The following is a 10,062-nucleotide window of genomic DNA, read 5'->3' as shown; positions in this document are numbered from 1 at the left end:
AGAAACTCTAAGCCAAATCTGTCTCATATCAAGTAATTATTTAACCATACAGCATGCATTTTGAGTGCTATTTTTAATTTTAACTTCAACTTACTTCTCTTCATGTTCATTCTTCCATTTAATTTATTTATTTAACCTGTTGCAATGTTTCTACCCCTGCGAGGCACTCCCGAATCCATTTATATAAAGAGGAGGAGCATAAATAAATAAGCTAAATTTTTAAATGTCATTTTCTTCCTCATATTCTCCTCCACACTTAATGCTGTAAAGTAAAGGCTGAGTTTTCCCATTTCCTGAGCTACTATTTCTATTCATTTTCCTTTTTAGATATCTCTGGAAGCTAGCTACTCCTTGTTTTCCTATTCTATTGCCTTTGCCTTAATTCAGGTAAGACACCTGATTGGTTTCCCCTTTCAGACTTTCGTTTTAATAAATTCCACCCCCAGGGATATTGTTAATTCCCTGCTTACAAATAAAAATATTATTACTACTTTTTTGCTTAAAAACTTTTAATTGGCTTTGTGTTTCTCATAGGCTAATATTTAAATTTCTGCTGTGCTGCACAAGGCTGTTTGTTCATTATCTGTCCCCATATTTTCTTCTAGGCTTTTCTTCTGCCATCCCCAGTAACCCTATACAACCAATTCACTCGATCTCCCCAGACTGCCAATATTGTCATAAACATGGTATTTTTTTTTTACACCTCTATATCTCTGCATATGTTATTCTCTTTACCTAGAAAATATCAATCTCTGTCCCCTAACCTTTGCCCCCATCCTTCTTGACAAAGGCTGCTTCTTCTGGAGGTCCAAGCTCAAATGCCACTCACTATCTTCTAGAAATGCCTCATCATAAGTAGTCACTTTATTCTCCTTTCCACTTTGAATAAATCTCTATAGAGGCACAGCTAACATGCAATTTTAAGTATTCCTTTTACTGCCTCTTTCCTTTATGAGACCTAAATTCTTCAACAATAGGGTGTTTTTATTCTTTTTAGTATCCCCAGTGTCAAGCACAAGATTGGGCACATTGTAAATGTTCTATAAATGTTTATATAATCAATGAATGAATGAATGGATGACCGAATACGTGAAGGAATGAGTTAATAAATCTCAGACCTCTGGTCAGTACAAGATAGAGCTGGATTCTCTTGCCCTGTTGAAAATAGTGGGTGATTTCAACATTTTTATTCTCTATTATGGATGGAATTGTATCTCTCCATAAAAAGTTTGTTGAAATCTTAATCCCAAGTACCTCAGAATGTGACCTTATTTGGAAATATGGTCATTGCAGACGTAAGTTATGATGAGATCACAGTGGAGTAGGATAGGCCCCTAGCACAGCATGACTGGTATCCTTTTAAGAATACAGCCATGTGATGACAGAGAAATACACGAGGAGATACCATTCTTTATCTTTTATACTGTATTTTTATTGTACCTTTTCTATGTTTAGATATGTTTAGGCATACAAATGCTTACCACTGTGTTACAATTGCTCAGTATTTAATACAGTAACATGCTGTACAGATTTGTAGCTGGGAGCCATAGGCTCTACCATATAGCAGCCTAGGAGTGTAGTAGGCTATAACCATATAGGTTTGTGTACCCTATGATGTTCGCACAAAGGCAAAATCACCTAACAAAACACATCCAGGATGTATCCCCGTCCTTAAGTAACACATGATTGTACAAGTCTTTGTGTCGATATATGTTCTCATTTCTCTCAGATAAATACCCAAGGGTGGAATTGCTGGGTCATAAGGTAAGTGTATGTTTAACATTTTAAGAAATTGCTAAGCTGTGAAAAAGTGGTTCTCACCAAACCTTTATATTGTCAGTTTTTAAAAGTTTGACTGTTCTAATGGGAGTGTATTTTTTTTTTTAATTTGCATTTTCCTCATGACTAATGATGTTGGATATATTTTCTTGTGCTTATTGGTCATTTGTATATCTTCTTTTGTGAAGTATCTATTAAAGCCTTTTGCTCACTTTTAAAAAATAGATAGCTTATCTTATTATTGAGTTGTAAGAGTTTTGTATATATATTCTGGATACAAGTCTTTATCAGATCTATATTTTGAAAATATGTTCCCCCAATCTGTGTCTTGCCTTTTCATTGTACTAGTGGTGTCTTTAAAGAAGAGAGGTTTTAAATTTTGATGAAGTCCAATTTGTCATTTCTTTCTTTTATGATTCATACTTTTTGTGTCCTATATGAGAGATCTTTGCCAAAGTCACACATTTTTTTCTTCTATTTTTAAAAGTAATTTTTTAATGTTATCTTTTATGTTTAGATCTCTGATCCATTTCGAGTTAATTTTTACATGTGGTGTGAGGTGTGGAGGTCTGGATCCATCTCCTTCTTCTTGTAAATATATAGTTGTTCCAACACCTTTTTTTTTTTTGAAATAACTATTTCCTCCATTGAAGTATCTTACCATCTTTGTCAAAAATCAATTGATGTATATGTGAAAGTCTATTACTGGACTCTAGTCTGTTTTATTCATCTGTATTTTTATTTAGTACACTGTCTTGATTAATGAAGCTCTATACTTAGTCTTGGAATTAGGTAGAGTACTCCTTTAATTTTGTTTTTCTTTTTCAAAATTATCTTGACTATTCGAGATCCTTTGCCTTTCCATATAAATTTCAGAATCAACACATCAATTTCTAAAAAAAAAAAACAAAAAACTGCTGGCATTTTGCTTAAGGTTTCATTGAATTTATAGATCAAATTTTGTGATAACTTAATGCAATGGCTGGGTAGAAAGCCAGAGGAGAGAAAGAACTTTTAGGGGGATCATTTTGTAAACTATATAAATGTCTGACCAATGTACTGTATACTTAAAACTAATAAAAAATTCGTGATAACTGACATCTAAACAATAGTAGGTCTTCTAATTCATGAATCTGATTTGTCATTTATTTCTGCCTTCTTCATTTCTCTCAGTAGCAACTCACACATCTTAAAATAGTTTTTGTTAACATTTATTTCTGAAAGGGGAACCATAAGTCTCTTCTTTGTGACTTGAGTCTTGTTACACTGAGCAAGACAATATATAGACCATCGAAAACCCAAGCAGAACTAAGAAAAATCAAATCATTTTGATATTGGGCATAAATAATTTATCTCCCTTCTTCTACGTAATCATGATGTCCATAGAGTACAATTGGATTTTTACATAAGGCAGATGAAGATCATTTCAGAGATTACTTTTTTCTTTACAGTTTGAGGAAAAAAATAACAGTAATTCACAGACTGATAAATAACTAGGCATCTAAACTTTAATATTATAGATATGAATTTGGTTAACATGAATATACGTAACTTTCATTTAAAACTAGGTATGTCATGAACGTATACTTAAAAGACCTAGTTAGAAGAGAACCGCCCCTTTTCAAGTTTTCACTTTTTTTCTTAGGCTGTGTTGGGGGAAAAGTATAGTTCAAAATTTCTTATCTGTAGTTCTGAAATCCAAAAAGTTCTGAAAACCCTCAATTAAAAAAAAAACCACAACAACATTTGATAGTAAAACCTGATTCAATCTAAACTCAGTTAGAGCCTTATCCAGACCTAAAATGACATGAGGCTATTTTTTTTTTCTATTATTTAGTGTGACTATTCAAACAATTCATTGCAGAAATGTTATGTATTTCATTATGAGATGCTGTCTCATATCCTGCAGGGATATTATATAATACATGGTATGTACACTATCTTATCTTTTTAAAATATGAGAAATTCTGAATTCTTAAATACATCTGGGCCCAAAGGTTTTAGACACGTGTTTTGGACTTGTGTATCTGATTTCTTGTGTTTCCTGAAGTGATGCAAACAAGTTGTGGTGGATTCGCAGAATCCATTGCTGCTATTTATTTATTTATTTATTTATGTATTTATTTATTTTGTCACAACTGATTTGGAAGGAGCCATGAAAATGGGAATGTAGAGTACTTTCGTTTTTAGCAGTCTACCTTTCTAATAAGCATCTGGTTCCTTTTGGGGAATAACCTCTTTCCTGCTGAGGTGCTAACTCTGGTGTCTCCTTGCAATACAAAGCTGAAGGAAACAGTCTCCCTTTTCCTGTTCCAGTGAAGTCAAGTGTTGGGCATGTGTGACCCAAACTTGGCTGGCCATTCAGATGTCCCGTCTTGCAACTCTTGGAGGAGTTCGTAAACAATACAATGACTGATTAAAGACTGCGCATAATACATTTCAGCAGCCTGTGCTAACCAACATGTTTCTTGTACTTTGTCCTCTGGACTTGCTATTTTCAGCCTGGTCCTCAGCCCATGGTACTTTTAAATGTGACCTTATTTGAAAATTGGGTCTTTGCAGATATAAAGTTAAGATAAGGTCATACAGGATTAGAGGTGGACCTTAATCCAATATTACTGTGTTGTTAAGAGGAAAGAAATAGAGATACAGAGGGAGAGTGCCATGGGACAATGGAGGCAAGAATTGGAGTGATCCATCTATAAGCCAAGGAACACCAAGGATTGCCAGGAACCACCAGAAGCTGGAAGAGGAAAGGAAGGGTCCGCCAGAGAGCACGTCCTACTCACATCTTGATTTTGGACTTCTAGCTCTCAGAACTGTGAGACACTTCATTTCTGATGTTTTAAGCCACCTAGTTTCTGGCATTTGGTTACAGCAGTTCTTGGAAACTAATTTAATACATTGTCAATAAATTCTCTTTTTGTTAAGTCAACCAGCAATAGTTACTTTTGTTCACAGCTAGGCATTCTAACTAATACGCTGAGTAATAATCTACATAATCTCGTGTGATTTGTGTATGCTATGCATTTTCAAAAAATTCTGAACAAGAAATGTTTAGATAAAGAAGTCAAATTTTCTTACCTGAAGAACAGGTACCAAAACTAAAAGAAAAGAAAAAAAAAAACAACTCTGAAATTCAGATACAATACTACAAGGCTATTAAAATCCTGAAGGTTTCCAAAATAAAATACTTTGTTGCTCACAGCAACAAATTAGTGATAACCAATCAGAGATTGCCTTCAAATTATTTCAAAATAGGCTGTCCTTTACATAAGAGAAAGTCTTCTTTATGTTATGATTGCTTTCCAAGATATATTACATTATGATGAATGATCATGTACATTGTTTTGACAATCAGAGTATTTATGAGTGAGAAACTGATTTGCCTGCAGTGATGAACTGAATTGTAAAAAAAAGCATTAACAATGATGATATCATTTAAAATTTGTTTAAGAATTGTATTACAGTTTTGCTTTCTTTTTAATCGGGACCAAAAAAAAAAAAAAAATCAGCCAAAAGTCATTTATTTTGTAGTAACAAGCATCCGACAGGTCTCATTAGAAGAACTCATTCACAAATCCAAAAGTAGAGGTGGTTTGTTTCTGCTGTATCATGTTTACATGACCTCTCAGCTATAGTATCAAGATATTCTACTCGTGTTCTTAACCTTGTGCATGGAGGAATGTCACCAACTTTCACTGTTGTTTGCTTCCAGATTCTTGGAGTGAGAGTGATGATTTTCACCAGTTTAAAGGGGGTTTATGTAGCAATCAGACCCTGGATATAAGGCGTTGTGTGTCGGGCATGAAATGTCTCTTTGATTTGTAGGAAACAAAATTCAAGGTGAAACAAAAATTATGACCACTTTTCTCCTTTCATGCCTAGCAAAACAAAACAAAAAACAAAACTCCGAAACCCAGCAGCTCAAATAACCTACTGAAGAGTAAAGAAGTTGTCTAAAGTGGACAAATATTGCTAACAGGCATGATAAGATTATTCATACCAAAATTTCCAGGGAGCTTTTGGGGGCTTAAAAGTACAACTATGTCATAGTTAGGGTATCACGTGGGAAACTGGGAGATTGGTTGCTTCCCCGAGAGCTTCAGTTTGACCCTTCCCTTGATGAAGTGAGTGTAGAGCCCTCAGATTTGCAGAGTCTGAGATTCGATGTATTCAGCCCCCTGAGATGGATCTGCTCTCTGTGAAGAGGTTCACATGAATACAGCTAATGTGAGCCTGAGACATAAACCAAAATGCCAGTTTACTTAATTAAAATACAAAATATAAACATGAGAAGACCAGACAGGCTTTTTTTCTCACCGGCAAAGAGAAATCTAAATGAGAATTCAAATCTTCATGAGAAAGACAGTTATATGTATAGAGTCAGAGCACAAGAGATTAGTTGTGTGATTCAAATTTCAATGGCCTTGCTAACCCGAGGCATCCACCTCCTCCTCCATGGAGCAGAGACTCACCACTGACACTCTACAGGCCAACTCTGAGAACCTGGCCTTTTAGTCCTTGGCAGTGCTGGCTTCTAACTCTCCCTTCTCCAACTTCCAGGCTGACCATTCCCCTTCTGAAGGCCCGTTTCCTTCTCCAGATATGTCAATATGGTCACCATCCTGATTTTCAGGCTGGAAGAATCTTCTAGTCAGTCATTTAGTAACACATCATTTACCTACAAATTGATTTTATATTTATAATATTTAAAAGGTCTCAATAAATTCTGGTTTGGAGGAAATCTTGCTTTTGCCCTGTGTACCATTCATAGGCACTAAGATCCTAAAAATGTCTCTGCAGAAAATGTCTCTGCATCCTCTCATTGCATACAAGTAAACTAGACTGTGGACATAGCTATGAGTTACTTGAGAACTGAGGGTAAAGCTTACTGATGTGCACCTGGCCTGTGGTGAACGTCTGTTGAGTGAATGAGTATGAGTGATGAGTGCTGCTGACCTGTTTTGAACTTGATTTGATGTGAAGTAGCAGACTGCATTGATCTGAATGCATGGACAGGTTTTTCTGCCCATCACTTTCTGATAATCAGGGATACTTTTTAAAAAAGATTACATCAAATCTTTGCTAATAAGTAAGTTTTTAAGCTCCTATTGTGCCGAACATATTCAGTTCACAGTGAAGAAGTGCATTGACCTTTCGAATTTGCCATTTTGTTTGAATAATTTAGGCGTTTTTTTCCTAGGCAATTTAGGCAAAAAAGTAGGACACTGCTCCTAAAAAAACTGGTCAATAATTGCAACTATGAGTCAATATCACGTTTTATCCTGCTGTTTCCCTCAGGACGAGAAGCTCTTCTCCTTACTAGAGAGTAATCTTGACTGATACCCTGAGGTATCAGTCCATTACTTGACACATTTACCATCTATCTTTTATGTGCAGGGCATTGAAATATTGTAGTGGGTGATATAGATAATTATTACAGGTTCTCCAACTTGGGACGTCCCCATTCTCCCCTTACCCCTGACCCTGGCAATGACCATCTTACTTTCTGTCTGTATGAATTCGACGACTCACATGAGAGGAATCATACAGCATTTTTCCTTTTGTGGCTGTGTTATTTCACTTTGCATCATGTCCTCAAGGTTCATCCAGGTTATAGCATGTGTCAGAATTTCCTTTTTTTATAAGGCTGAATAATATTCTATTGTATATATGTACCACATTTTGTTTATCCGTTCATCCATCAATGGACATGGGCTGCTTCCACCTTTTGAATACAGTGAATTATACTGCTTTTTGTCTGATCTTTGCTTCCTCTCTTTTCTCCTAAATTCTATTTGCCTCATAGCCGCCGGAGTAATCTTTTAAAACTGTAAACCGGATCATGTCACTTTTCCGCTTAGTATCTTCCAATACCTTCCAACTGGCCTCAGTGAAATCTAGGCACCTCACCACACAGTCTGTCCCAATCCACATATTTCACTCGCCTTCTCTGTTCACTATATCTGGCCACAGGCCTTTTGTCATTTTCAAACAGCACAGACTGTTCCCATCTTAGGGCCGTCCCTGGTGCTGCCCCTCAACATGGAACACTCTCAGCTCTGCAGTTTTGCAGGAATGGTTCTTTCTTCTTTACATTGTACATTCTCTTCTTCTAGGTACATAATCTAAAGTGCTCCCTCTTCCAATTATGTTGCTCTCTGTCACATCTCCCTATCCTTTTTCCTCCCTAGTAGCACTTACTATTATTGAAAATTGATATTTTTTAAATTGGTTTACCTGTTTTTCTGTCTCCCCATCTTGGTATGTGCCACCATGCCACTACTGATCGGTGGATAGGATAATGCTGAATGTGACCTGAGGACTTGAAAGACAATGAATTTAACAATTAGAAAGTCAGCTGGCTGCTTCTTTTTTCTCTTTTGTGGTGTAGTATATTAATTTTCCAAATGCAATAAATACTTAAGCATTTGTAAAAGGGCACATCATATGTCAACTATTGAATGCTTCTGTGATCACGGTGCCTAGAGTACAATAGTATGTTACTGCCAGATTGAGACCAAACATCTAAAAAGTGAGTATGTCCCTTGGAAGTACTTAAGACATAACAGATCAATATATTTGGAGAGACATGTCAAAATCAGTGTGTAATGTGTATTAAATGACTGTGGACACTCATAGGTGGTACCTATAGATTCTTGCTGTTATTGATCACATATGGCTGTCGGGGGAAAAATTGTATGCGCACTCTTCAGCTGCATATATTTATTTGCAAATTGTTTATATGTATAGTAAAATATTGGATAATATTGGGAAAAATCAGCATGCTACATAAAATATTGGTAAAATTAAGTTTTCTTTTTTTTTTAAGATTAAAAAAAATAGAGACTCTAATCTACTTTGCCTACATATCCTCTGGGATGAATGCCTGCCTCTCTTGAGTCCTCTGGCCTAATCATGGACCAGTGTATCAGTGACAAAGCTCTCTTCACTGTCACTGATCAATCTTCCATCAGAATATTTTGTAGGGGGATAAATCAGTTCAGCCGCTAAGTCTCTTGGAAATGCAGTGAGAGCCCTCCATGGTCTCTAGTGTGATCTATTAGTTCTTTGTTGAGTGAAGTTATTAATATTCTAGACTTAACTTTCTTTATACCTTCCTGATGAATATCACAGACTAGGCTTTTTAAATTTATTTTTACAATCAAAGATGACTTTGTTTTCCTGTATGACAGGTTAGGTTTTTATAGAGCCTATCAGTGATTTAGATACACTCTTACTGGATAATATTCAGTTCATACTTTACCTTACTTATAATTCACGTAGAGAAATTTAAACTAATGGCTTTCAGAATAAGAACGTTTTATATTGAAGGGACTAGTTGAAAGAGATGTATATGATAATTTTGCCCATTGTTTGTATATTTATTCTATTAAATATGATTAGCTTTATTTAAGAAATAGAGATGTATGAAGGGCATCTTCTTTTTTATTGAAGTGTGTTGTTTACTGTAAGTTGCTAAGATTGGTGAAAATGAAGGTGTTTGGGGATGTTTGGGATAGCAACAGTCATTTGCTCAATAAATTGATTTTCCAGTTTTTTTTTTTTTAATTAAGAGAGAAAAAATAAATTCTTTACCTCATAGCATTTGACTTATTACTCTGTGACCAGATTGTCTGAATAGTTTCCACCAAATCGAAAATTTTATTTTTTCATGAGCTTTTGTAAGAGGATCTTGTCATTTTAAGTGGAAGAAGAGAGGAAAAAGCAAAGCTGCCTTCATGAGAGGCCAGGTCTGTTCTTGGCTGTCTCTAATTAGTGTGTGACCTCCAGCAAGTCGCTTCACCTCTCTAGTATGGATGTTTTATATCAATTGAATGGACACAGTAATTCCTGTTCCCCTGTACATTTTTAGAAGTGTCTTAGCTCTGTAAGAAGACACATGGAAATGACTATGAAAGTGAAGAGATTTTTGCCATAAAAGTTGTTCATATGTGAAGTATTAGTATGCAAATTAATGTCACATTTTAAAAGCTCATTTTCTTCATTTTATTGACTGTTATTTTTTATTTTCAAATGAACTTTTTATTTTCTAATAGTTTCATATTTACACACAAGTTATGAAGATAGTACAGAGAATTCCCATATGTCCCATGTCATTTCCACTTTTATGAACATTTAGGATTAGTATTTTATTCATATTTTTAATCACTAAAACCAATATTCTATATTTTCAAGATCTAAATGTGGGATGCCCTGCTATTGCTATCTTTTCTGTGGTCTTACCTTCCCCTCCTCACCTGCAATGGAAAACAGTGT

This window comes from Pteropus vampyrus, unplaced genomic scaffold (assembly GCF_000151845.1).
Source record: "Pteropus vampyrus isolate Shadow unplaced genomic scaffold, Pvam_2.0 Scaffold19, whole genome shotgun sequence".
Taxonomy (NCBI): Eukaryota; Metazoa; Chordata; class Mammalia; order Chiroptera; family Pteropodidae; genus Pteropus; species Pteropus vampyrus.
This window is presented reverse-complemented; position numbering follows the sequence as displayed.